The sequence below is a fragment of the Macrotis lagotis genome, chromosome 6 (assembly GCF_037893015.1).
Source record: "Macrotis lagotis isolate mMagLag1 chromosome 6, bilby.v1.9.chrom.fasta, whole genome shotgun sequence".
NCBI lineage: Eukaryota > Metazoa > Chordata > Mammalia > Peramelemorphia > Peramelidae > Macrotis > Macrotis lagotis.
In genome coordinates, this window is record NC_133663.1 from 230820289 (window position 1) to 230847104 (window position 26816).

A 26816-nucleotide genomic window follows, 5' to 3' on the forward strand; every position below is an offset into this window, starting at 1 on the left:
CCAACATCAACTGGTCTTGTTGAATACTGCTTTATATTATAGCATGAGATCTCATAATGCTAGCTATCATCATATCTACTTTTTCCCCATTATTTCCTCATGAAATTTTTTACCTTTTTCTTCTCCAAGCAAATTTTGTTACTATTTTGACTAGCTCGATAGAGCAAGGCTTTGGTCATTTGATTGGTATGGAATCAAATCTGTAAATTAATTTAGGTAGTAGAATTATTTTTATATTGGCATACTTCAAGAATGGGAATTAACTTTCCAATTATTTATCTTACTTCATTTATCTAAAGAATGTTCTAGGGGCGGCTAGGTGGCATAGTGGATAAAGCACTAGCCTTGGAGTCAGGAGTACCTGGGTTCAAATCCAGTCTCAGACACTTAATAATTACCTAGCTGTGTGGCCTTGGGCAAGCCACTTAACCCCATTTGCCTTGCAAAAACCTAAAAAAAAAAGAATGTTCTATCATGTTAAATATTATGTCTTGTATGCTGGTTCCAAGACATTTTATGCATTTTGCAATTTTTTACCCATATAACCTTGTTTTTGTTTATTTGTTTTTGTATTTTTTTATTTTATTTTTCCCTTGGTTACATGCAAAAGCAAGTTTCAACACTTTTCAAAACCTAGAGTTTCAAATTCTCTACCTTCTTCCCACTACATTTCTCCTCATTAAGAAAGCAAGTTTTTTGAAATAGATTAAAAATGGGAAGTCATGAAAAGATTACAACAGTAATCGAGTTGTAAAAGTAAACATATCCTCCCCCTAAAAGGAGAAACTATGAAACATGAAGTTTAAAAAAAGTATGCATTAATCTGTAATCAGACACTCTCAGCTCTGTCTTTGGGATGGATAGTATTCTTTATCATGAGTCCTTCGGAGTTCTCTTAGATCACAGCAATGCTGAAAAAAAAAAGGTAAATCATTCACAGCTGATAATCCTACAACATTGCTTTATATTTTATATATTGAATCTGCTCATGTAAGGTTTTTTTTATATAGAGCATCCTGTACATCATTTCTTCTAACAGAATAGAATAGCATTTCACATTAATCATTCACTACAAATTGCTCAGTCAACAATTTGTTCTTGTGACTTCCTGCCACTAGAAAAGAGAAGCTGTAAATATCCTTATACATAGAGGTTCTTTTCCTTCCTATTTTTTCATCTCTTCTGGAATATAGATCTAGTAGTGGCACTGGTATTTCCCAATTACTCTACAAAATTGTTGAATCATTTCACAACTCCTCCATCAGTGCATTAATGTCTCATTTCCCTTACATCCCCTCCAATATTTGACATTTTCTCTGTCTTATTAATATATATATATGAAGTGATAACTCAGAATTGTTTCAACCTGCATTTCTATGACCAATTGTGAGGTAGGATATTTTTAAATGATTTAAATATGTCATTGATAACCTCATCTGAAAAATTTTCATATCTTTTGATCATTTATCAATTGGGGAATAGATTTTTTTATGTTTGACTCAGTTCTCTATGTTTCAGAAATGAGGGTTTTATTAGAAAAACTTGTTTCAATATTTTTCCCACAGTTACTATTGCTAACTGTATTTCCCTCCATCCTATTCTCTCCACCCCCATTCATTCTGGTCTTTTATCCTGTCCCTCCTCAAAAGAATTTTGCATCTGGCTACCCCACTCCCACCATCTTCCCTCCCTTACCTCCCCGCTTTCTTCCAATCCTTTCCTCTCCTACTTTCCTCTGGGTGAGAAACATTTTTATACCCAATTAAAGTATGTATGTTATTCCCTCTCTGAGTCACTTTCGATAAGAGTAAAGCTGGCTCACTCCCCATCACCTCCTCACCCTTTCATTCCATTGTGAAAGCTTTTTCTTGCCTCTTTTATGTAAAGTAACTTAACTCATTCTACCTCTCCCTTTCCTTTTTTCCCCAGTACATTCTTCTTTCACCTATTAACTCCATTTTAAAAATATATTATCCCTTCAAATTCAACTCCCACCTATGCCTCCTTGTCTATACATGCCCCTTCTCATTGCCCAAAATAAATGAAAAAGTTCAAATGAATTATCAATATCATTTCCCCATGCAAGAACATAATCAGTTCAACATCATTAATTCCATCATGATTTGCCTTTCCTGTTTTTCTTTTTCTGCTTCACTTGAGGCTTATATTTGAAGATTAAATTTTCTTTTTAGCTCCAGTTGTTTCATCAGGAAAGTTTGAAAGTCCCCTATTTCACTGAATGATCAACATTTCCCCTGGAAAAAATATGTTTAGTTTTGTTGGGTAGTTGATTCTTGGTTACAATCCAAGCTCTCTTATCATATTCCAAGCTCCATGGTCTCTTAATGTAGAAAAAGTTAAATCTTGTGTTATCCTGACTATGATTCCATGATATATGAATTGTTTCTTACTGGCTGCTGGCAATGTTTTCTACTTGACTTTGGAACTCTGAAATTTGGATATCATATTCTGCTAGCTTTCATTTTGGGATCTCTTTTAGGAGGTAATTGATGGATTATTTCAATTTCCATTTTTACCTTCTGCTTCTAGAATCTCAGTGCAGTTATTTTTTGATAATGTCTTGAAAACTTATGTCTAGGCTCTCTTTTTGATCATGGCTTCCAGGTAGTCCAATAATTTTTATATTATCTCTCCTGGGTCTATTTTTTAGCTCCATTGCTTTTCCAATGAGATATTTTACATTTTCTTAGTTTTTTTCATTCTTTTCATCTTGTTTTATTGTTTCTAAATTCTCACATTGGCTTCCCTTTGCTGCATTATATGTTTTAAGGAATTATTTTCTTTAATGAGCTTCTGTATCTCCTTTCCTTTTGACCAGTTCTGCTTTTCGTTTGTTTATTTTGTGTTTTTTGTTGTTTTGTTTGGTTTTTTTTGCAAGGCAATGGGGTTACATGACTTGCCCAGGGTCACACAGCTAGGTAATTAATAAGTGTCTGAGGCCAGATTTGAACTCAGGTCCTCCTGACTCCAGGGACATTGCTCTAACCAGTGCACCACCTAACTGCCCCACCAATTCTTTGTAAGGCATTATTCTCCTCATTGACTTTCTGGGTCTCTTTTCCATTTGGCCCAGTTTGGTTTTTAAGATGTTATTTTCTTCATTTTTTTTCTTATTTCCTGCATTGACTTACTGACTTGGTTTTCATGATTTTCCTCCATCACTCACAGTTCTTTTCCCAATTTTTCCTCTACCTCTCTTACTTGATTTTCAAAATCCCTTTTGAGTTCTTCCATGACCTGAGACCAATTCATATTTTTCTTGGAGGCTTTGGATGTAGAAACTTTGACTATATGATCATAGTAACTGTTTATAGTTGGATTTATTTCTTTTGGTGTTTTCTCATTTCTCCAGCCTATGACTTGATTTTAACTCTTTCTTAAGGTGGGGTTCTGCTTCCAGGATGGTGGACCCAAGTTTTTGATGGTTTTTGAAGTTGTTTTCAGAGATATTTTTAGGGATCTGCAAGTTTTCAATTCCTCCAAGGTTTTATAAGAAGGTATATTTACTCTCCTGGCCTGTGCTCTGGTCTGTGGGTGACCACAAGCACTCCTTTGTACACTTAACTGTAAGGAGGGTCCCTGCTTCATTGCAGTAAGCTCTAATGTCCTGCTGACCCACTTCCTGGGATGGGATTCAGACTGTGAGTCAGATCAGAGTATGGGCAGACAACAGGGTCCTGCCTCAGGGATAGCAAAGAGACCCCTTTAATCTCCTTCTGACCCTCTTACTGTCCCTAGGTTGAACTCTCTGGAAGCAGCTGCCTCTGATGATTCAGGGTCTCTGGAGACCTCCCCCTGGTATGCTGGGGGCTAGTCTGCACTGCTGAGACCTGAGCTGAACTGAGCTCTACTCTCATCTGGAGCCACAGTCTTTTCCTGATGACCTTCCAAGCTGTCCTTGGCCATCCCTGGGCTGAGAAGTCTGGAAACTGCCACCACTGCCATAGACCCAGTCTCCCTGCAGTCTGTTCCTGGATGGTTTGGATCAGTTCACTCTGGCATGACTCAGGCTATTCTGCAGATCCTTTCCAACTCTGGTGCAACAGATCCTTTCTACTGATCTAGGTATTTCTAGAATCATATCAAATTAAAATAATGACAGTGAATAAACTTGTTTTACCCCTGATTGTACTGGTAAAGTTCCTAGCTTTTCCATTGCAAATGATGCTGTTTTTTTAAAATATTTATCAAATATTTTTTGTGTCTTTTTAAATGAATGAGTATAGTGTTTTGTCAAACAAACTGATATAACTGTCAATATAAAAATATTTTAGAGTTATTAATATCTATTATATTTATAGGACATGAAACATATTGCCTCCTTTAGACAAATGGGAAATGATTGAACAAGTTATAACATACAAACTTTCTGTTTCTGAGATGGAATTAAGTTATCTTTATTTTATTAATCTTTCCTCTTCCTCCTCCTCCTCCTCCACCTCCTTCTTCTTCTTTCTTTTTTTCTTCATCCCGCTCCTCTTCCTTCTCCTCCTCAAACTACTTGTTCTTATTCTTATTCTCTCTGTCTCTATCTCTGCACACACAGATGCACACACACACACACACACACACACACACACACGCACACCAATACACACACATAAACATACACTCACAAACACTCCTCACTGTGTTTCTATTAGCATACGTCTGCTATTTGATGTTCCTCTGTTACATTCAACTATCCTTTCCAGTGTTCTAAGATAGAGAGGAATCTCAGCTCTCAGAAACCTTTTACATCACTGTCATTGTTAGGACTCTACCTAATCATTCTTATTTTATCTATTTCCCCTTAATTTCCCCATGATCCAAGAATCAAATTGAATTCTTCTTTGCACCGCATTCCAAGTCTATCTTCCTACTGTATTGACCATTCCTAGAATGGACTCCTATTCTTCTATCTCTCTATTTGAAACCTTATCTACTTTTCAAGGTTAAATTCAATTGTCACCCTCTCCATCAAGTCTTCACTGAATTTTCTCTTCTCCTAAAGGTGAAAATTATCTCCTAACAACTTACCTGGCTCTCTCCTTTGCATTTATATTACTGTGCTTTGAATCATTTGGTAACCTACCTCACCGGGCACCCAAATTTAGTTCTGTCTGGTGGCCAAGCAGTGGAGTCACATGCATGGGAAAAACAAAACAACATTCCTAATCCTTGACTACAAGTTTTAGATGAGTAACAATAGAATTTAGAGTAGGTATTGTATCACATTCAAAGGGAATTAGAATCTCTTGAATGGAATAAGAACCATTTTTTGCAAGAAAACCAGTCCCAAGTCACCTTCTGAATATACCAACCATGACTAATATAGATAAATAAGTACTTAGGAGGTGGTATTAGGTATATTATTGGTATATTCTTTGGTATTATGGCTCTTTTTGTAAAATCACAAGTAATCATTTCTGTTCTTGCCTCTATGTCCCCCTGCCTCAATTAAGGGTTGGGGATGGGGAGACACTCAATATGTTACACATATAATAAGAAAAATCTCTTATCAATACTTTCTCTAATTTAGATGAGAGAAAAAAAAGAAAATTTTGAAGGAAGGGCTTTCTGTTGTCAAAATCAGTAGAAAAGTGTAGGTCTAACTCAGACTCTAATTACTTATGTGACTTAAGGCTTGTGTGACTTAAGTCATTTTCCATCTTGGAAACTCAACTTCTTCATCTGTAAAATGAGGAGTTTTGTACGAGAATGCTAGATGATATCTCAGAACCCTTTCACAGCTCTGATATTATCTAGATAGTTACTTCAGTTCTCATTATGACCTTATTGATAGAATACTGATAGATCAAGAGTATTTGTGATTTTCTCTCACTATCATGACCATTCATATTCATGAATAAAGTTACACTGATTTCCAGTGGCCAGATTTTAGAAAAACCTGGAAAGATTTGCATGAACTGATACTGAGGGCAGTGAGCAAAGCCAGGAGAACAATGTGCACATTAATAGCAACATTGTGAGACTGATCAGCATGAAGGATGCAGCTCCTGTAAGCAGTTATGTGATCAAGGACAATTCTGGGAGAGCTGTTATGGAAAATGAAATCCACATCCGGAAAAAATAAAAATATCTAATACGGAAATACATTAAACACAATTGTACTTGTACAACCTGTATCAGATCGGTTGCAGTCGTGGGAAAAGGGGGAGGGAAGTGAGGGTAGCAGAAAAATGTGGAACTCAAAAGCTAGCAAAAGGCTGAATGTTGAAAACTATTTTGGGGAATTTTTTTTAACTTAGATTGATTTCTAGGTGGTACCAAACCTGTAAACACATCTCATGAATACAGCATCAAATCTGGAAAATTAAGGCACTCCGTGACTGCATCCAGGTCTCAGTCAAGACACATTCATAAGTCAGTAGATCTGTCTGCCACTTGCCTAATTCTATGAGTCAACCATCTTGATTCATCTGGATTCTTTTCACATTATAATTCAAGATTTGTATTTGAAAAAGAATAGATTTTCACTTTCTTTGAGCAAAATGAGAACCAAGAATGCTGTGAAATATAGTAGATAAATCATGCTACTAGACCTACTCCAAAAGAGCACTGCCGTATACAGGGGGAAAAAACTCTAACAAGTTAACATCTAAATTACAAAATTCTCCTGAAAAGTAAGGGTATTGGAAAGGGACAAATGCATAAGCTGGAAGAAAATATAGTGCTGAAAAGTATTTCTGAATCACTTGCCACAAACATGGCATACAGTTCAAATGACTAAATTTGAATCAAAGATAATTGTAGTTCTTCATTTCATATAAATATTGTTTTGTCCTTTATAGCTTATGCCTAGGATTCAACTATTTAGAAACAGATTATGTGTTATACAGATGAATCATTTTTTTTATCTATTTGAGCTAACTGATCTTTAATAGGACCTAATATGTTTTTTCCTTAGCAGCAATATACCTAATATACTTGAATTGCTTCTGAGGGTAAAATCTTCTTTTCTACCATCTTCTTGGAGTCTGGTGGCCAAATGCCACAGGACTATTAAAGATTCTCATAATTTTGTGTGTGTGTGTGTGTGTTTGTGTGTGTGTGTGTGTGTGTGTATGTAGATAAATGAAGTACATACAAAATATTTGTGTCTCAGCTACCTCAAGATAGCCAGGAAGACCTGGTAAGACATTAAAAAGAAATCTCCACATTCAAACAAAAAAAATCACTTGCAATTAATTTCTTATTTTTTGGATTTTTTCAAGGCAGTGGGGGTTAAGTGACTTGCCAAGGTCCCACAGCTAAGCAAGTATCAAGTAAATTTAGCTCTTCCTGTCTCCAGGGCCACTTGTGCTAACTGCCCTTTGCAATTAATTTCTATAGATTATATAAAAGCCCATAATTCCTTTCTAAAATATATGCTATGAAAACCATTTTCTATCTTTTATTTTGAATTATTCCTCAAGACAAAAGGTGAAATGCATGGAAACCTGGAATCAACATTCAGGACTATTGTTTTTTCATGGATCTATGATAAATAATAGGAAATCAGAGAGAAAAGATTTTAACACATTTTATTGCAATAGTTATTTGTTGTTTTCTCCCAAGCTCCCTCCCCCCTTTTTATCAATTGTAATAGCAACAATAACAATAGCTTTTATGTATATAGTGCTTCATTCCTATGAAGTATTTTCACATATATCATGTTACTTCATTCTTATTAGAACACCCATTTCACAGAGGAAGAAATCGAGTCTTAGAGAGATTCTCTCTGAGGTCACATAGCTAGCAAGTGAACCTAGAACTTGATCCCAGGCAATAACTAGGGTGGGACAACCAGAACTTTGTCTTGGGACACTGAAATTTAGAGGGCAAAACAATATTGACACTATATACTCCCTTAACAATGTAGATACTACTCATGTAACTAATTTTCCCTCCCAATCAATTGAATGTCCTTATTGCTTCCAGTATTTTATTTTTATATCCTAAATTACATAACTGAATTGAGACATTTCCTCCTGTTTTCTCTGGGATTGTTTGATACTGCTTTAGCCTGACTCCTATAATTACCATTTAAAACTTTGCTTGAACCCAAGTCTTAAAATTGTCCAATGTTCTTTCCATTATGCCAGTTTGATTGGATGTACAGTGCATTACAGATCTATCATCAGTTAATAAATGGGGAGAAAGGAAAGAAGGAAGGAAAGAAGGAAGGAAGGAAGGAAGGAAGGAAGGAAGGAAGGAAGGAAGGAAGGAAGGAAGGAAGGAAGGAAGGAAGGAAGGAAGGAAGGAAAGAAGAAAGGAAAGAAGAAAGGAAGGAAGGGGGGAAATAGAGAAAAAACAGCAAAACTTGGCATACTACAGATTAAACCACAATTTTCAAGATAACAGAATTTTAAATTGTTAAGAGACATTCGAACTGTCTAGTACAGGATTTTCAACCTTTTGTGTGTCATGGCACAGAACACCCTTTTGCATCCTGATAAAGTCTAAAGATCTATTTTTTCATTTTATGAATTAAAAAATATCATTGCTTGTCATGTACTTTAGTATATACTGGAAAAGTAAACATAAAAGCAAAGACAGTCTCTGCCTTTCAGGAATCTATTTTTTAAAAATATATTATTTTATTTTTGCTCAATTAACTGTTAAAACAACTCAACATTTGCTTTGTAAAAAATTTTAAGTCCAAATTCTCTCCTTTCTCTCCTCAAGAAATTATAATATTTTAAGTGCATAATCAAATGCAAAAAATTAAGGAAACTATGTTGAAAATGAAAACATTAATAGAAAATTTCATAGACCTTAGGTTAAGGACCTTTGACCTCATCTAAATCTCTCATTTTACATATTAGCAACCTAAAGGATGAAGCGATTTTTCTAAGGTCACAAAGACAATAAATTGGAAAAGTGAGTAGTCTGATTACATCATATTCTATCAATTATATGACTATCTATTTGCAGTTTGAATTTTCCTGGTTTTTAGAAGCCCAAGAAGTTTTCAAAGTTCTTAAACCATTTTCAAAATTATTTAAATAAAAATTAAATCCAAGTGTTCCTTTGTTTTTAAAACAAGAGTAGGCAGGACAATTCAAATAATTGATGGCTATTATAAAGTGAATATCCTTGATCAGTAACATGTGTTATCCTGCAAAGATGTCTTAAAGTAGTAAATGGAAATCATTCCTTATACTAGTTTCTTTAAAAAACAATGATTCAGGGGCAGCTAGGTGGTGCAATGGATAGAGCACTGGCCCTGGAGTCAGGAGTACCTGAGTTCAAATCCGGCCTCAGATGCTTAATAATTACCTAGCTGTGTGGCCTTAAGCAAGCCACTTAACCCCTTTGCCTTGCAAAAAAAACCCTAAAAAAAAATTTAAAAATTTTTAAAAATGATTCAAAGTAAATAGAAAAAATTTGGAGAGGGAGAAGAATCTGTTAAACTATTATTTTGTCTTCATAAAAGAAAGGTTACTTAGTCACGAGTTAAGGTATTTGCAACACTGTATTAGACATAGCAGACAAAACTTGATGTACTAATCCAGTTTCCCTGGCAAAAAGAAATTGAAGAACCTCTATTCCTCACTCTGTAACTCAGGAACCTGGTTTTGTTCACTTTTTTGTGCTTCATCATTTAAGTTTTCCTATTTTTGTCTGATCTTTTCAGTTCAGTTTTATATCCCTTGGGATCCTGCTCAGGGCAACTCAGTCTATTTGTAGTTTCTATTCTTGTTTTTTGCTTTGATTTGACACTTTGGGGGTTCTGGATTCCCATTTACTCAGTTTGATCTTGGCCATTCCTAACTTAATCTGGCTTTCTTCTTGAATATTACTTTGGTCAAGACTAGAAGCTATTAATTCCTTTACATCCTACCACTGCCTTTTAGAAAATTTCTTTTCCTAGTAGAGAGGGACCTAAACAATCAATGTTATTTAGAATATTGAAAAAAACTATATACCATATTATAGTGATTATTAGCTGATTTTTTTGGAGACAGAATAAAACAGATCTGTTTAGTGCCTTTGTATAATGCCTTTCATTTGTATATTGCCTTGTGATATTCAGAGATGTGAGGGGCAGAAAGGGAAGAAAAAAGGAGGAAAAAGGAGAAAAATTACATAATGACTTTATTCTCACTATGGAAAAAGAAAACCTAGGTTGTCCAACATGAAAATATTAAATTCATGATTATGGATTCTCTAGTGCCCCAACATGATTAAAATGCAATTGAGAAATGTTTTTGAAATATTATTTAACACAGATAACACTAATTTGTGGTTTTTTGAATCAGTTTTTGACCCAAAGAAATCTGTTTCTATTTGAGTTTGATACCATTGTCCATCCAATTCTATGTATAGTGGAGAAGCTGTGAGGTTACTAAGGACTACTGGGTGTGATTCTCATGTTCTTCCAATGAATTAGGGAAAACAAATTAATGGGAAATTGTGTCAACACTTTGTTTTTCTGCCATTTATGTATCATGTATTAAAACATTTCCTACAAATAAGAGAGAGAGAGAGAGAGAGAGAAGATTATTCACATGCTAAGGCTCATAGATGAAGGGCAATCTAATGGAGCTAGCCTTTTAAATGGAAACTTTAATCTCTTGACAGCTTTATAATTATTTATAATCCAGTTTCTATCTAGTTTATACATCATTCTGTGAATGCATTTTGGAAGGGTATTCTATCAACTTTGCAAGCATAGTATTTCATAAATCAAAGTTCTCTCTTTTGTTTCTTTGTCATTTTTCATTTCTTTTCCCACTATAAAAATTTTATTTGCAGTCACAATGTTTAAACAGTTAAATCATCCCCAGTCTCCCCTCATTTAAAATTTAATTAAATTCAGTAAGAATTTCAAATATTTTATACAATGGTGAATCTCTTTTAAAATGTTATATAAACCTCAAATAAAACTTTCTGAAGACATTCTGAAATTCCTATAACATTTCTTTAAGCTCTGTCAATGCATAGTGTTCAAATGACTGACTACCTATTAATCAGGACTGAGGATAGTGATGTAACACTTCTTTTGCACTACACTTTCCTCTAAATCCAATATATTCTAAGATAAAAATATTATAATTGTCTTTTTATTATTTATTTCCTTGTTAATAAATTGCATGTTTAATAACTCAAATGTTTAATCCTAGAAGATTGAGATATTTAGTATATAGAAATATGAATAACTATTACTGAGAAAATTTGACATTGGTGTTTTCTTATTTTAAAATTTATTTATTTATGGAATAAAACATTTACATATCATAGTAAAATAAAAAGTTTGCACATGAAGCTATTATGTACAAATTGTTATTCCTTTTAAATATATAATTAAGTTTTCATGTGAATTCTCCCCTCCCACCCTTTTCTTCTTCTTTTTCTTTCCTCCACCCTAGATATGGAAAGATATGGTTTTGGTTTCTTAAATTAATGATATTTGATGAACTGGGTTTACAGGCTCTGAAATTTTAGTAATTTATGAAGAAATATCCAAACCTATCCTAGAATTTAGGAATAAATATGGTAACAAATGAAGTAATAAGATAAGGAGTGACCTACATATGAGGTTGATCAACATTGTAATTTGGGATGGGACATCCTTCTAGTTACATTATGATTTCTGAATTAATTAATTATAGAGAATTTATATTAAGGCTGCACAGTTCTTTCTCAGTTGCTGTCCTAATTATCATAGAAATATTAACCAACTACATTTCTATAGTACATAGGATGACAGAATTGGTACCCAAAAATAGGCTAGAATAATGAGTAGAGAATAGCACTCAACCTAGTGTCACAAACATCAAATAAACACTTGCAATGTGCAAAGTATTATACTAGGTGCTGGGAATACCAGTCGATACCGCATTCAAGAAGTTTCAGTATCCTTAAGGATATGTAAAGTGGGAAAAGATTAGTATAAATGGGATAAATTGAGAGAACACTAATCACAGTGGGGATCATCAAGGGATAAGGCACCTGAACCAAAACTGAAAGTCAGGGATCAAAGAGGAAAATGTGATGAAGGTACAGGTAAATTTTTGAAGGTGTCCCTCCTTGAATTATAAATTGCTATGAAAAGCTCAGAGGGCATCATTAGGACACTGAATGATAGTGAATTTTGGCATGGAAAGGAGAGAAGAGAGAAAAAACAGTAAAATGTAGAGGGCAGATAATTGGCACAGTGGATAGAGTGTCTATCCTATTTTGGAGTCAGGAAGACATGAGTTCAAATGCAGCCTCAGAGACTTAGTAGCTGTGTGATCCTAGGTAAGTCACTTAACCCTATTTGTCTCAGTTTCCTCATCTGTAAAATGAGCTGGAGAAGGAAATGGCAAAACACTTCAATATCTTTGCCAAGAAAATAATTAATGGGGTCATGAAGATTTATTTGCATATGGCTGAAAAAAACATCTAGTGAGAAAACACCTGAGGGAAATCATAGTAGAGGTCTTCAAATATTTGTCTCATGAAATAAAGACATTTGGTGTTGCTTCTAAGGGCAAATGAAGAGACCATTAAAGGGAAACAGATTTCAGCTCTTATTTTATAGTATAGAACTTCATAATAAATGAAAATGAGTAACATTGAAATGTGTTGTCTGGAAAAATGACCTTTCCATCATTGGATGTATTTATACAGAAATTAGTTGCCTGTCAGAGATGTTGTAAAAGGAATCATAGCTGAGAGTTCCTTTGTTGTTGTTGAATTGTGTCCAATTCTTCATGATCCCAATTTGGGTTTTCTTGGCAAAGATACTGGAGTGGTTTGCCCTTTCCTTCTCCATCTCATTTTACAAATGAGGAAACTGAGGCAAACAAGTGTCTTGACCAGGGTCACACAGCTAGTAAGTGTCTGAAATTGGATCTGAACTTAGATCCTCCCTGGTTCTGTCTACTGCACCACCGAGGTACCCTTATTATAAGCTAAGGGATTTTACATGCCATTTAGTCCACTTTGTTTTCATATTAGCACAAAGATATTTTATAAAACTGGTTAGCCATGAGTCATAATTAAAGCAAATAATGATGGTATTCATCCTTGGATTATACAATATGGGGCATTGCCATCTGGGACTCTGGGTTCACAGAGGGCAATATGAGGACACTGAGTGTTGTTGTACTGGGGATGTAAAGGAGAGAAAGGAGAAAAAAACGGAGGTAGGGAAGTGTAGAAGAAAAACTGCCTATTTCACAATTTTGCCTACAGCCAATGTTGTTTTAATTTCTTTTCTGAAAAAATAAATAAATAAAAGGAGAATAATGATAATATCTACCAATTTCACCCAAGGGTGTTAAGCAAATTAATTAATGCTAATAAACATCTCTGAGGTCTTTTGGAGGAGGAAAAAAACAGGTCCACTTTCAGGTATAACATGGGGGTTCATTTGTATTTATTGTTACATTTATTAAATTGAAACCACAGTCATGGCCTTTGGGAACCTTTATGAATAATCAGCGGAATGTTAATTATACTTTGATCCTATTGAATTCACCCTGAGAAAATCAAATTGAGTAGATATGTCTTGCACTACAAGATGAATGTTATGAGAATATAAACTGTAAAGCTGAAAATATTGGGGAGAGTCGAAGATAAAAGGCTTTCCTAGAGTACCAGACCTGTTCTCAGCTTCATGTACCTAAATATATCTCAGCTTAATATGTCTTTCTAAATATAGAGTGACTATATTTTTCATTAAAAATTCTTGTTAAATGATGTGTGATGGAGTTGTTGTTGGTCATCAGGACACCCCAGAAATTTGAACCTATTTGGCAGGATCCAAGCATTTTCCATGCATCGTAACAACTTAGGGAGGTAGATGCTAGTATTATCTCCATTTTACAAACTGGGAAACTGACATATAGAGATACCTAGGTATACAACTCTCATAAATATTCGAATGTTATAGTTCTTGAACATATATGCACCATTTTTCAAAAATCATCCATATTTCTCTGCCTCAGTCTCCTGAAAATCTTATGTCATTATGATGGTACATTCCAATAAGGACCCAAAGGATTCCTCATCTGGTATGTGGAGTTTCTTCCCAGAAAAAAATCTGCCGTGTTTTATATTGAATCCTTGGTATTAGAGTTCATAATTTTGCCTAGCTGAGGAGTATAGGGATCAAGAAAATTGGCCTTTTAGACTCTCTACCAGGCCAGTTCTAATTGACTGTTTCCAAACTACTTCATTGATTAATATAATTTTATCTCTATGTAGTATCCTCTAATTCTCTGTTAGTGGTCTAGAAATTAGGTTCCAGTTACCTTCTGAAGCTCTTCTTTTACATTCTTCTTGTTGTGAACTGATTTCACTTGTGGTGTACTATTCCCCAGGTTCAAAAGTACTTTGCTAGATACGAACCTTTTGATTGGATTCATATTCCTAAAATTGGTGATGAGCCCCCTATGGATGTACTTACCTTTAATTGTCAGTCAGTAGATACCATAATCTGAAAAGCAAATGGCACTTAATATGATGACATGGTGAGCGCAGTAACTATAACACATTCTCCCCATAAGTATGGAAGAAATCTATAGGCAAATGCAGAATGCACAAGTATTGAATCATATACAGAAAGTACAAGTGACTGAGGATAAACTTATACTTTTGGCATTGCAAGATCCTAATCTCCTTTCTCAGTCCATGAGAAACCCTGAGAACAGTGAATGTCTGCTGTCCAGATCTCTCAGCTGGATGTCCATGGGTCTGCTCCTTTTTCCCAGCTAAACTCTTGACTGCCCAAGATAATTCTCTCTTAAATCCCTACTTGCCTGTCTTCTCTGCTGCATAAACTCTCCTTGGAGCCACCTCCATTGATGCTCCTGCTTCTGAGTCTGGCAAGTTGCCCTTCTAATTCCATCAAGGAAGAGTTTCTTTACATCTCATAAAGAAGTTATAATTTTGTTTAACACATTAACACCTCATTGTCTCTGCACCTTGTCTATCCTATGACTTCATTGACAGGACTTGGGGGAGGGTAGTGGAATCATTTGATGAGAGGCACCCTGACCAATTTGTGATTATTAAATCACCACCATCCCAGTAGTGCTTTTGAAAGCACATTTGTCCATAATCCCAAATCTGAATAGTTCTCTTTGCTAACTGGGGGAATTTCATGATTTTTTAAACACTTTCCTAGTTTGCCTTGTCCTAAAAGGATTCAGCAAAGTCTGTATTACATGGTTATTACACAATTCAGAACTTTTTTTACTCTTTCATGAAGGTTGAGGTCAGTTACAATGGTCATACTAACCATCAAATATAGGTTGTCCCAAAATCATTCCAAATAGGTCATCCAGGTAATTTGAAGGCTCAAAACTTAAAAGTTTTAGTATGATCTTGAGAGGGGGATTCTGTATTACTCATAATGGAGTCATATAGAAAAGGCAGGTAAATGGCACAGTGAGTGGAGTACTGGTGCTGAAATCAGGAGAATCTGAGTTCAAATGTGGCCTCATATACATACTATCTGTATGACCTTGGGCAAGTCATTTAATACTAATTTCCTTGTATCCAGGGCTATCTCCAGTTATCCTGATCCATTTCTGACCACTGGATCCAGTTGGTTCTAGAGGAAAAAGTGAAACTGGTGACTTGTTTATCACTTGTTTATCAAGGTACCACCTTCTTGATGTCATGGTCTTCTTCAGGAACAAGGGCAAACATCAAACATCATCATAACATATGAAAATCAAATGTATATATCACATGCAGAAAAACTGTACATGTATTTGCCACAATAGAATATGAAAAACACCATCTTTAGAAGATATCAAAGAAATACATTAGTATGACTCCCTAACAACATGTATATCATCACAATAGTCACATTACTGAGGAACATGCATTGAGAGCAAGAATGTATGTTATATAATGTAAGTTATATGAGCAACCACCTTCCCCATATTTTCCTGAGTTATCAAGAATAATTCTTTTAAGTGAATCAATAGTCTATGTTCTCCTGGGTTTAAGGCATAACCAGATCCCTGCTGTCATGCTGTTTCAATTTTGACCTTGTGGTTGCCTCAGACTGGCCATGACAGTGGGTTACTATGGATAGCCTCTCTTCTCCAGGAACCTCTGCACCTAGAGTATTAGAAGGGTTGACTCTGGGTTTTTATCCATTCCCACTGATTGCATTAAGGTTCCTTTGTGATTGAAATATATTTTATTGACTTTCTTGATTCCTAGGCAGTGACCAATAAAAACATTAGAAAGTTTGGGATAAAGCCTTTGGTATCATTCCTGTATGCAAATTTACAAAATGTAACATGCAAATGTTAGAGACTTGCTTTGTCCTCAAAGTTCCTATTATATTTAGTAGGATAAAAGTAAAATGGTCAGACAGTGGTCTCCCTTCATATGGGATAAGCAGGTTTTAGACTTTTTAATTCTTACCATTTCCAAAAATCTCATAAATTAGTTTGATCTTCTTTTACAAATAAGGAAATTGAGGCCTCAGATTAATTAACATGCCTAAGATCATGCAAAGCCACTTCCTGAACTAAGTTTTTAATTTCAGTTCCCAACTTCTTTCAAGTCTCCATTCAGGTCTATCATATTAAGATTTCATATATTTCAAATGAAAATAACCTCCATTATATGCCATCCAGCTAATGATTCTTCTTAGAATGGTGACAAGAGAGGAAGCAGAGAAGAAGAGGCTCAGATAAAAGAAAGCTGAAGAGCAGAGTCCTCTATTTGTCAAGGATGGATTCATCGCATGGCAACAGAACATGTTATTAAGTGTGGAAGAAGCTCTGAACATTGTGACTAACGCTACAATTCATTCCTTAAGTTGGTCATTAAATTGTAATGCCAGCTCTCCTGTTTAAAAGCTCCTGAAGTTTCCTTTCTGTTTTATCATTCATCATCTTTCCAGGCTCATTCTATGGCCAGAACACCCAAAGTGATCTGAAAGCAGAATTTTCTTTCCAGGCAGTTAGGGTTACATACCAAGGTAGATTCATCAAAAGAAATACAGATGAAAAGGAAAATTTTTTTCATCAATTGAAGGACAAAGTTATTACTAACAGTGAAGAAATGGAGTTTGCCTATTATTTACAAAAGCAGAAAAAATGGGTCAATATCAGTTATTAATCCTGGACTTTCTTCCTAGCTGTATAACTGACAAATCATTTAATTTCTCAGTGACTATTTAAACTTCCTAAAACCCTAAGACTGCACAATTATTGCTGATCAACCTGGGTGAGGGGAGCTCCATAGACCAGTAAGTCCAAAACAGGGTTGACCTTGGCCACCATCACCAGAAAACTGAAGCTCATGTAGTGACTTAGCCAACTTGAGGAAGTGGCAGAGCCATGAATCCAACCCAGATTTACCAAAGCCAGTACAAATTTCAAAATGACATCAATCATATACTTCAAAACATACTACATCAATGCAGCTAGTTACAGTATCAAAACAATCAATCAAACATTAATAAATGTTTTGTGCCAATCACTGGGGAAACAAAGACAAAACCTAAACAGGATTTTCCCTCTTCAAAGCTTTTACAGTCCATGATAAAAAGGATGAATGCATATAGGTGAATATAAAATATAGGCAAAGCAATTAAGTTATTTTGATAAAAAGGTATTAGTTTTGGGGTATCCAGAAAGGTCTCATGTAGGAGTCAAATCTTGAATCTCAGGTTGAAGGAAGTTAGGGATTTTAAGAGATTGGAAATGCATTGTAGACAAGAGAAACAATCTGTACAAAAGCCTAAACAGTAAATGAAATATACCATGTGGAAGACCTCAAGTGGTCCAGGGTTTCTGGACCATTGTGTGTGTGTGTGTGTGTGTGTGTGTGTGTGTGTGTGTGTGTGTGAAGGGAAGTAATATCTAATGCTAGGGAAGGTAGGTGGGAACAGATGGCTGGGGGTGGGTGGGCTTTAAATCCCAACAGAGGAGTTTTTATTTGATTCTAAATGGCAATAAAGAACTGCTGCAGGTGCTTGAGAAAGGTAGTAACATGTTCAGCTTTATTACTATTACTTTGTAATGCAGTGAGGGGATGGCAGCCTCACCTGTTGCTCCCTCAATGCAGATCCTTGACTTTGACAGAAAAAAAAAATAGGGGGGGGGGATGAGAAAGGGGAATGGAGAAAGGATAAGGGAGAGAGAGGTGGAGGGAGGGAAGAAAAGAGAGAAGAGAATGAGGAAGGGAAAAGGGAGGAAGTGGGATGAAGGGAGAGAGGGAGGGAAAGAGGAAAAGAGAGAGAGGGGGAGGAAAAGAGTGAGGGCAGGAGAGAAAAGAGGGTAGAAAGGACAAATAGAGAAGGGGGAAAGAAAGAGGGAGAGAGAGAAAGATAGAGGGAGGAAGAGAGAGGACAGAAGATAGAGAAAGGAAAAAGATGGAAGGAGAGACAGACAAAGAGACAAATAGAGACAGAGACATATGCTAGAAGACCAATTAGGTCTAGGAGAACATAATTAAATGGAAGCACCTCATTCCCAACCTTAGTTCAAAGCACTTGTACTTAGCCTACCTGAAATGACTCCTTCTTTTAAGTATAATCAAAGGTCCTTCAAGGCTTAACTTTGTGATGCCTTCCCCAACCACTTAGGTTTCCTTTTTGTGAATTCCAGTAGGTTGTACTGTCTATATCATTCAGTTTAGTGTTTAAATGGTGATTTGGTTTCAAATCCTATCTTGACTTTTTACTATGCATGCAATTTTGGACTTATCACTTACTCTCTCTTTCCTCAGTTATCTCATCTGTAAAAATTAGATCAGGGATTAGCCTGAAATTAATGCACTTTTTTTGAAATTTTGAAAATTATTTCAATATACTTGATTTCCTTTACCTTCTATGAATTAATACATTTTAAAAATTCTGAGAAGGAATTCATTGGATACTCTAGAATGCCAGAGAAATCCATGACATAAAAATGGTTAATAATCCCTAGACCAGATGAGCTAAGGACCCTTCATGCTTTAATTTTATGAATTTTGTAAAATGAAATTTTCAGTTCTTTAGAAATAATTTAGATAATCAGTCTTTCATAAATGTGCATCATTCTTTTGGATGGGTTGACTAAAAAGTGATTGTTTTTATTAGCCCAAATTCAAAAATCCTCATTTAGTATTCTACAAAAATTTGCTCATATGAATATTCTATTCTGACCTAAAAACTGAAGAAAATTTTGTTGTTGTGAAGTAATCACAAAAGTAAATTCCACTTAACCTCCCAATATCCCACTATACTCACAAAAGTAATATGTGAATTCCAAGCTGTACTAACTGGGACACAAGCAGTACAGTGGAAGAGGTTGAAGAAGAAATCTAGGCAGGCAATAACCCTTCCTGAGTGTAAGTTAAATAGATGTTACAGGAGTTGAGGAACTGGGAAGCAAGAGTATTTTGAAAGGGCTGGTGGAGAAGAAGACTTTGAGTTAGATACAATTTAATGAGAACATGTGAAAGTGACATGGAGATCTATAAATGACAATAATAAGGTTATGGACATAATGGAATGAATTTGAAATGTAGCAAAGATCCTAAGGGGAGATGGAGTATCAGGAGGCCAAAGGGAGTTGAATGGTATATGCTATCTTCCTGGATCTACATTAAGGGGGAATGATGAGGGATTAGCCAGTCTTGGAGAGAATGCCAAGAAAGACTGTGATTTTGGGAGGGAGGGGAAAACAAGTAGAATTTAATGAGCACCAGAAGAGAGGAGGAAGAAATTGAGGATGAAGAGTCTATTAATAATAGAGGAGGGTTTCTGAGAGCATGGTGGAAAGGGAGGACAGGCAAAGGAGAATAGATGCTATGAAAGTTTTAAGATAAGCTTACTTTGGGGAAAGAGGAGGTGAATATCAACAATCAGTTACTAAAGATTTCATTGCTGATCCCATGTTAATATTTAGGTCCCCAGTCCTGGAGGCATATTGCAAGTCAGTTCATGCTGTTGGGAAGAGAACCTAGGAAAGATGCATTATAGTTTAGAAGTGGCAGACCTGGGAATGAAGTAGACTAGACAAGTGGATAGCAATCTTTCTTCCCAACTCTCTCCAACGCCAGAAATACTACCCCCCATATATAGCCTATGCTAGTTCTGCCTCTCTATGTATATCATTAAGTTAAGTGCATGTAAAGCTTTTTCTTGCTTGGCATATTCTAGAAGGCACTGAACTTCATAAGGGATGCTTCAAGGCATAGGGTTATGATTAATTAAAAAAATCTTCAAGTGAAGATTAGGAAAAAGGAAATATTCTCTTCACCAATTAAAATAAATGTTAGAGAGCAAGGTAGAGGAAAAAAATAGGAAACAAAGAAAATATTGGGGAACTTAAAAGATAGAGAAGGTATGTCAGCCCTCAATCAGCATGAGAGCATATGGAGTCAAGAAACATGTCCCTTGGGAATCATAATTAAGTAAACATGGGGTGGGGGGAGACATGGTATGAGGGGGCCCCAAAATATCAGTTATCTGAGACACCTATCTTTGTAAGTAATGCTGAATTAAAGTAAAACAAGGTACACATATATGTACATTGTTCCATTCTTCTGCCAAGGAAAGACTTCCTGGAAGGCAGAGAGAGAAGCTACTTTATAGCCAAAGTGACTGATTGCCACTCTCACCTTGGAAAGATCTCTATATTATTTTCTATTTCCCAGTTGCTATTATCTAGATTCTCCTCTCTGGAAAAATTGTGACAAGAGGGATGGGAGAGAATGGGGATTCCTCATTGCAAATACACCCCTCCACTGGAAAAAACAAAAACCAAACAAGGCATTGTACCTACTGCTAAAGAATGAGTCAGTGCTGAGGTCTTTGGAGTAAGGACAGTACATTTTTTTGTAAGCAGATAGGTTTCTGCCTTTGTGAAATTTGTAATATCATAGAGTCATTTACCATCTGTTAAAAAATAGAACAGGTGTCCACAGGCAGTAACTGCACTAAGAATTCCCCATAAACACATTTCCATAAAACTTGACAAAGACCTAATAGAAAGAATAGGATGAGGTTCTTTTAAAGCTGCCCTACATGAGCATGCTAATCTGCATATCTGAATAGTAGAACCATAATATGACACTTTAGTTCATAATTATATAGCACGTTGGATTGTGGGGACTGATAAAGTGACTCTTTTCTTTTCTCCCACTGTAAGCAGCAATTCACAGGAATGCCCTTTTGAAAGGAGAAAAGAATTGTTCAGGAAAACATTCAAGTTCATTCTATGCTTTTTTCCCTAAAGAAACTTTATTTTGTTTCTCTTTTTGGGACATACAGTGTGCTAGAAATGCATAAATTTCCAAAAAAAAAAGGATAAAAATGTTTTATAACCAGGTGAGGGAAAATAATCAAACAAAAGAAGACTTATCTGCAACTAATGATATGTTTGGAGAGTACAGACAAAAAAGAGCAAGCAAATTCAGTGGGGGACCACTGAGAAAATACTACTGGTATAGCATTCTCTTGATTTTGTTGAGGTAGAGGATTACACTGACAGGCTAGCCCCTCCATCCTAAGTGAGGAGATGGTTTAAGACCAGTTGAGAAAAATGGATCAAGAGTTCTCTGATTCCACTTCTAGCTCTATTTTCAAAGTTGATTAAGAAAAAAAGGAAAAGAATCTTTATGTTCTAAAATATTTACAGCAGTTATCTTTGTGATGACAAAAAGCTGGAAAATTCAGGGATGCCCCTCCACTTGGGGAATGACAGAATGAGTTGTGTTATATCATGGTGATGGAATACTACTGTGTCATAATAAATGATGGGCTCTATGATCTCAGAAAAACATGGAAATATTTGCATGAAATAATGAGGAATAAATGAAATGAACAGAACCAAGGGAATACCGTATATAATAACAGCAATATTATTTTAAGAATGTCTTTGAAGAAATGACATTTTGACTATTATAAATATCAAAATACAATAAAAGGACATATGAAGAAAGAAATGATAAATAGATGTATAAAATAATTTTACATAAATATGCAGATTTATAGTTTCATGTGCAGTCATCCTTTTTATACTCTGTTGTAGAAATATTTATATTATTCCACAAATTAAAAATAAAATATTTTTTAAAAGAGAGCTTTGGGAGCTGTTCAAAGAAGTTACACAGGAGATGGAAAAGAGATGAAGCTTTGGGAGAGGCAGTGCCAGACATGGGATTCTCAGGAGGGACTGGGTGAGTAAATGTACAAGGACTTATATTAGGATAGATGTGTGTCACTGAAACTTGCCCTGGACCACAAACCCAGTTGGTTATTCTTGCAATTTTATACTTTTTCTTCACCTCTCTCTCCCATGAGAGCCATGCCTGTCTCCTGAAAATCATCTCCATTGATTGAAAGTTTGTCTTTATGTGTACTTTGTCATTAAGTATCATAAACCTGATTAACCTTGCATTGCTGATCTATGCATATCCTTGCTTAAATGGAGGGAGATTATATGAGAGAGCAATACATTTTATAATTGCGATATATTTTCTTAGAGCAGTTTTCTGACTGGGAACTCAGAGCTACATAAAAAGAGTTATCCCCAGAACAAAGAGAGAAAAGAGATTTTTCTCTTTTGACAATGAATGAGCCATTTGACATGGAGATGTAAGGAAGCTATGGCTAACTGTCTTGTATTGGGATGTAGGACAAATTCTAGTTTTCTTATTGTTTGTAGTAGCCTGCTTGAAAAGAAAACCACTCATTCCTCCAGAGGGAGGGGGTGACTGGGAAGAAATAACTCATTTCATATATTCTTGGGCAAGATTAAGGGTAATCATTTCACTTTCAAATAATCAAGAAAGGACATACTTTCTTTGCTGTTTTTGTTTTTGCAAGCCAATGGGGTGAAGTGACTTGCCCAAGGTCACACAGCTAAGTAATTAAATGTTTGAGGTCAGACTTGAACTCAGGTCCTCCTGACTCCAGGGCTGCTGCTCTATCCATTGTACCACCTAGGAGCCCAAGGACAAAATTTTAATATAGGACAATCATTTCAATCCAATGGAATTTATCAAGAACCTTATATCATGTTTTATGCACTAAAAATACAAATGGGGCAGCTAGATGGCACTAACCCTAACCCTAATCTAGTTGTGCGACCTTGGGCAAGTCACTTAACCCATTGCCTTGCAAAAAAAAACTACAAATAGATATGACTTTCAATGAGGTTAATTCCTCTGAATGCAATATAATATAAACACAAATCAACTGAAGAGGGAGAAAACACCAATAGTTGGGGGAATCAGAAAAGGCTTGACAGAGGAATAAGTATTTGAGTTGAACCTTGAAGGAAAGTAAGCATTCTGAGGATCAGGGAGCACTGTACATTGATGTTTGTCCTTTGCTCTTGAAGAAGACCATGACATCAAGGAGGCGATGCCTTGACAAGAGCATGAATTGGATATGAGTGAGGGGCGCTGTGCTAAATCACCAGTCTAATTTTCTCCTCCAGAGTCATCTGGGTCCAGTGGCCAGATATGACTTGAGACATTACAGTTATGAGAAATGACTCTTAGGAATGAATGCATGTGAAGCATGGAGTAACAAGTTAGGTGAACAAATAGTGGTCTGCTGTGGTTGGAGCATAGATGGAAAAATAATTAGGAACCAGATGACTTGTAGTCTCAAATGCCAGCCTAACAAAGAGGAAGGTATTCTAAGAAGTAGGCACTCAAGGTTTTTTAATAGAATAGGACATTAATATGATCACTCCTGTGCCTTAATGAGATCATTTTTGTCAGCTGGGTGGATAATGCATAAGAGAAGGAATATGCTGGAAGACACAAGGAGACCAGTTATGTTTATAAAAGGACCAGCTAGGAAACACATTGGATAGATTGCTAGGACTGGAGTCAGAAAGATCTGAATTCAAATCCAGATTCAGACACTAGCTGTATGACCCTGGACAATTAATTTAACCCTGTTTGCCTCAGTTTCCTCATCTTTAAAATAAGTTGGAGAAGGAAAAGGAAAACCATTCCAGTTTTGTTTTGTTTTATTGCCAAGAAAATCACAAATGGGATCATAAAGAGTCAGACATGATATGAAATGACTGAAAACCATGATATACAAATATATTTTAAGGGACTGAAGGGAACATAGGTCCCTCCTGTACTATAAAAACGAACATTATTCTGCTTGCAATAGAATCCAAAACATCAAGAGATTGGTATTCAGTTTTGCACCTATGTGTATTTTATCAAATGGGGCAGTGGAGATGACCCTGACAAGCTGAAGACTATTTCAGGAAATACAAGCTCTGCTGAATTTATAATGTCTTTCCTAATTTTACCAGTTGTACCTCTTCTTCCTCCAATTTAACCTCATTTTTCATTGTATGTATTTTATATATACTTAACATGTTTGTGTGTTGCTTCCCTTGGTAGAAGACAAATCTGAGTAAAGTAATTGTCTTTTTTTCATTTTACTGAATAAGGTGGTGGTTTTTCTGATGTTACAGAACAATGGTGTCAAACTAAAGCAGAAAATAGGGCCATTAAGCCATACATAAAGATCGTTGAAGACAGTTTATTGACTTTGAGAAATCACTTGCTAACATCCATGTTCTATTTTCTTTTTATTTATTTTGTCAAATTTCCCAGTTACATTTTAATTTAATTATGTGACATTGAGGATTTGGGGAAGCATGTTTGACACCTCTAGTGATTGTTTCCTCCCTCCTGACATAAGAATTCACAGGTAAATAGGTTTGGAATGAGCACTCCCTGTTGTAGAACTTTTCTTTTGGTTAGAGATAAAGATTCATGGCTTTCTACTTTACTCTTTGAAGACCATGTAGACCAGGGGTGAGGAATCTTTATTCTGTCAAAGGCCATTTGGATATTTATAACATCATTCTTTAGTCAAACATTTAATTAATTAACCCTAAAAAGCTACTAGATTTATTGAATTTTGAGTCCTGTCTGTATTTGCCTTGGCAACACAGACCCACCCCAATATAGAACATGAAGAAACTCTGAATACCAATCTCTTGATGTTTTGGATTCTATTGCAAGCAGAATAATGTTAATTTTTATAGTACAAGAGGGACCTGACTCATTGAGAGAACATGAAGAAGGAGGGAAGGAAGGAAAGAAGGATGTATATATACATATACATATATATATATATATGTGTGTGTGTGTGTGTGTGTGTGTGTGTGTGTGTGTGTGTGTGTGTGCCAGTGTGCTGTCTTTTGACAAATATCTCATTTGATCCTCATGACAAGCCTGCAAAATAAGTGCTCCCATTTTCTCTGTTTTATCGTTGAGGAAACTGATGTAAACAGAAGTTCAATGAATTGCTCAGGGTCACACTATTAGTAAGTGTCTGAGATCTTTTGGATTACATACCTAGAACTCTATTCATTATACCAACTAGCTGACATGAGGCTGACTGCATAGGTGCTACTTGTTATCCAGGCATTTTTCAATTGTGGCAGGCTTTTCATGTTCCCTTTGAGATTTTCTTGGCAAAATGATTTGTCATTTTCTTTTGCAGCTCATTTTATAGATGAGGAAATTGAAGCCAACAGGTATAAGTGACTTGTTCAGGGTCACACAACTAGTAAATGTCTGAGATCAGATTTGAATTCAAGAAGATGAGTTCCTGACTCTATCCACTATCTAGCTGCCCTCTAACTATACTCATTGTTTTATCTGGAAATGAACTTGACAAATGGACATTAAAGACAATACCAACACTAGTATCATAGGTAGATGAGGGAATATCACTGTTAAAGTGATAAAAAAAACATGATACAACTTGGTCCTCAGTGTAGCTAAAGGTCCTTTAAGGACCACTCTGATTCTTTCTTCATTCCTATCTTGATATCATATTTGGCAGGTTTCTCTAGGTGGAAGGTCAGATCCACAAAAGATACATCAACATTATAAATACAGAAGGCCATGGTTGTGAATTTCATATTCAGTTCAGAGATGATCTTGTCAAGTCTTAAGGCAACAACACAATGATGATGATGATGATGATGATAGCATGTATATTGTGTGTAATAATGTTATACACTGTACTAATGTTTTCAAACATTTCATTTTATCTTCACAACAACTCTGCAAGGTTGGTTTTATAATTATTCCCATTTTATAGTTGAGCAAACTGAGATAAACAGAGGGTTAGTGCCTTACCCAAGGTCACATAGCTAGTGAATGTCTGAGACTGGATTTGAACTTGTGTCCATGTTTCATCAATAGAAGCAGAGAGTGTGCTTTTGGTGGCATCAATTCCATCATGCCACACCTTACTAGAACATCCATCTATTAGTTTCTCAGTAGCAGCAATATTGCATCAATTCCATCATGCCACACCTTACTAGAACATCCATCTATTAGTTTCTCAGTAGCAGCAATATTAAATGGAAAGATGCTGGTCTTTAGTATATGGTAGATTCCATTGATGTCTTTACCACCTTGGATAAGAATGATGCTCACTTGAAGGATGGAGCTAAGTGTGCCTCTTTGAGTGTTTCAATATTAACATTGTCATCATGAATGACCTTACCTGGGCAAACCAAGCAATTGGTATTTCTCATGGTTTATTTCCATCATGAACATGGGAATGTCAGCAGAAATGACAATGACACACTTAGCTCCATCCTTCAAGTGAACATCACTCTTTTCCAAGGTGATGAAGACATCAGTGGAATTTACTATATACTAAACACCAGCATCTTTCCATTTAATATTGTTGAGGTCATGCTCCTGGAAATTAGTAGCATCATTTCCATTTATCATTAGATTGATTTTCATTCTTAGCCTTGACAATGCCCTTAAGTATGCCATGGTTGGAAACATATTAGAACATATAAACCATATGGTTAAGGTCAATAAAGGGCATCATCATCAAT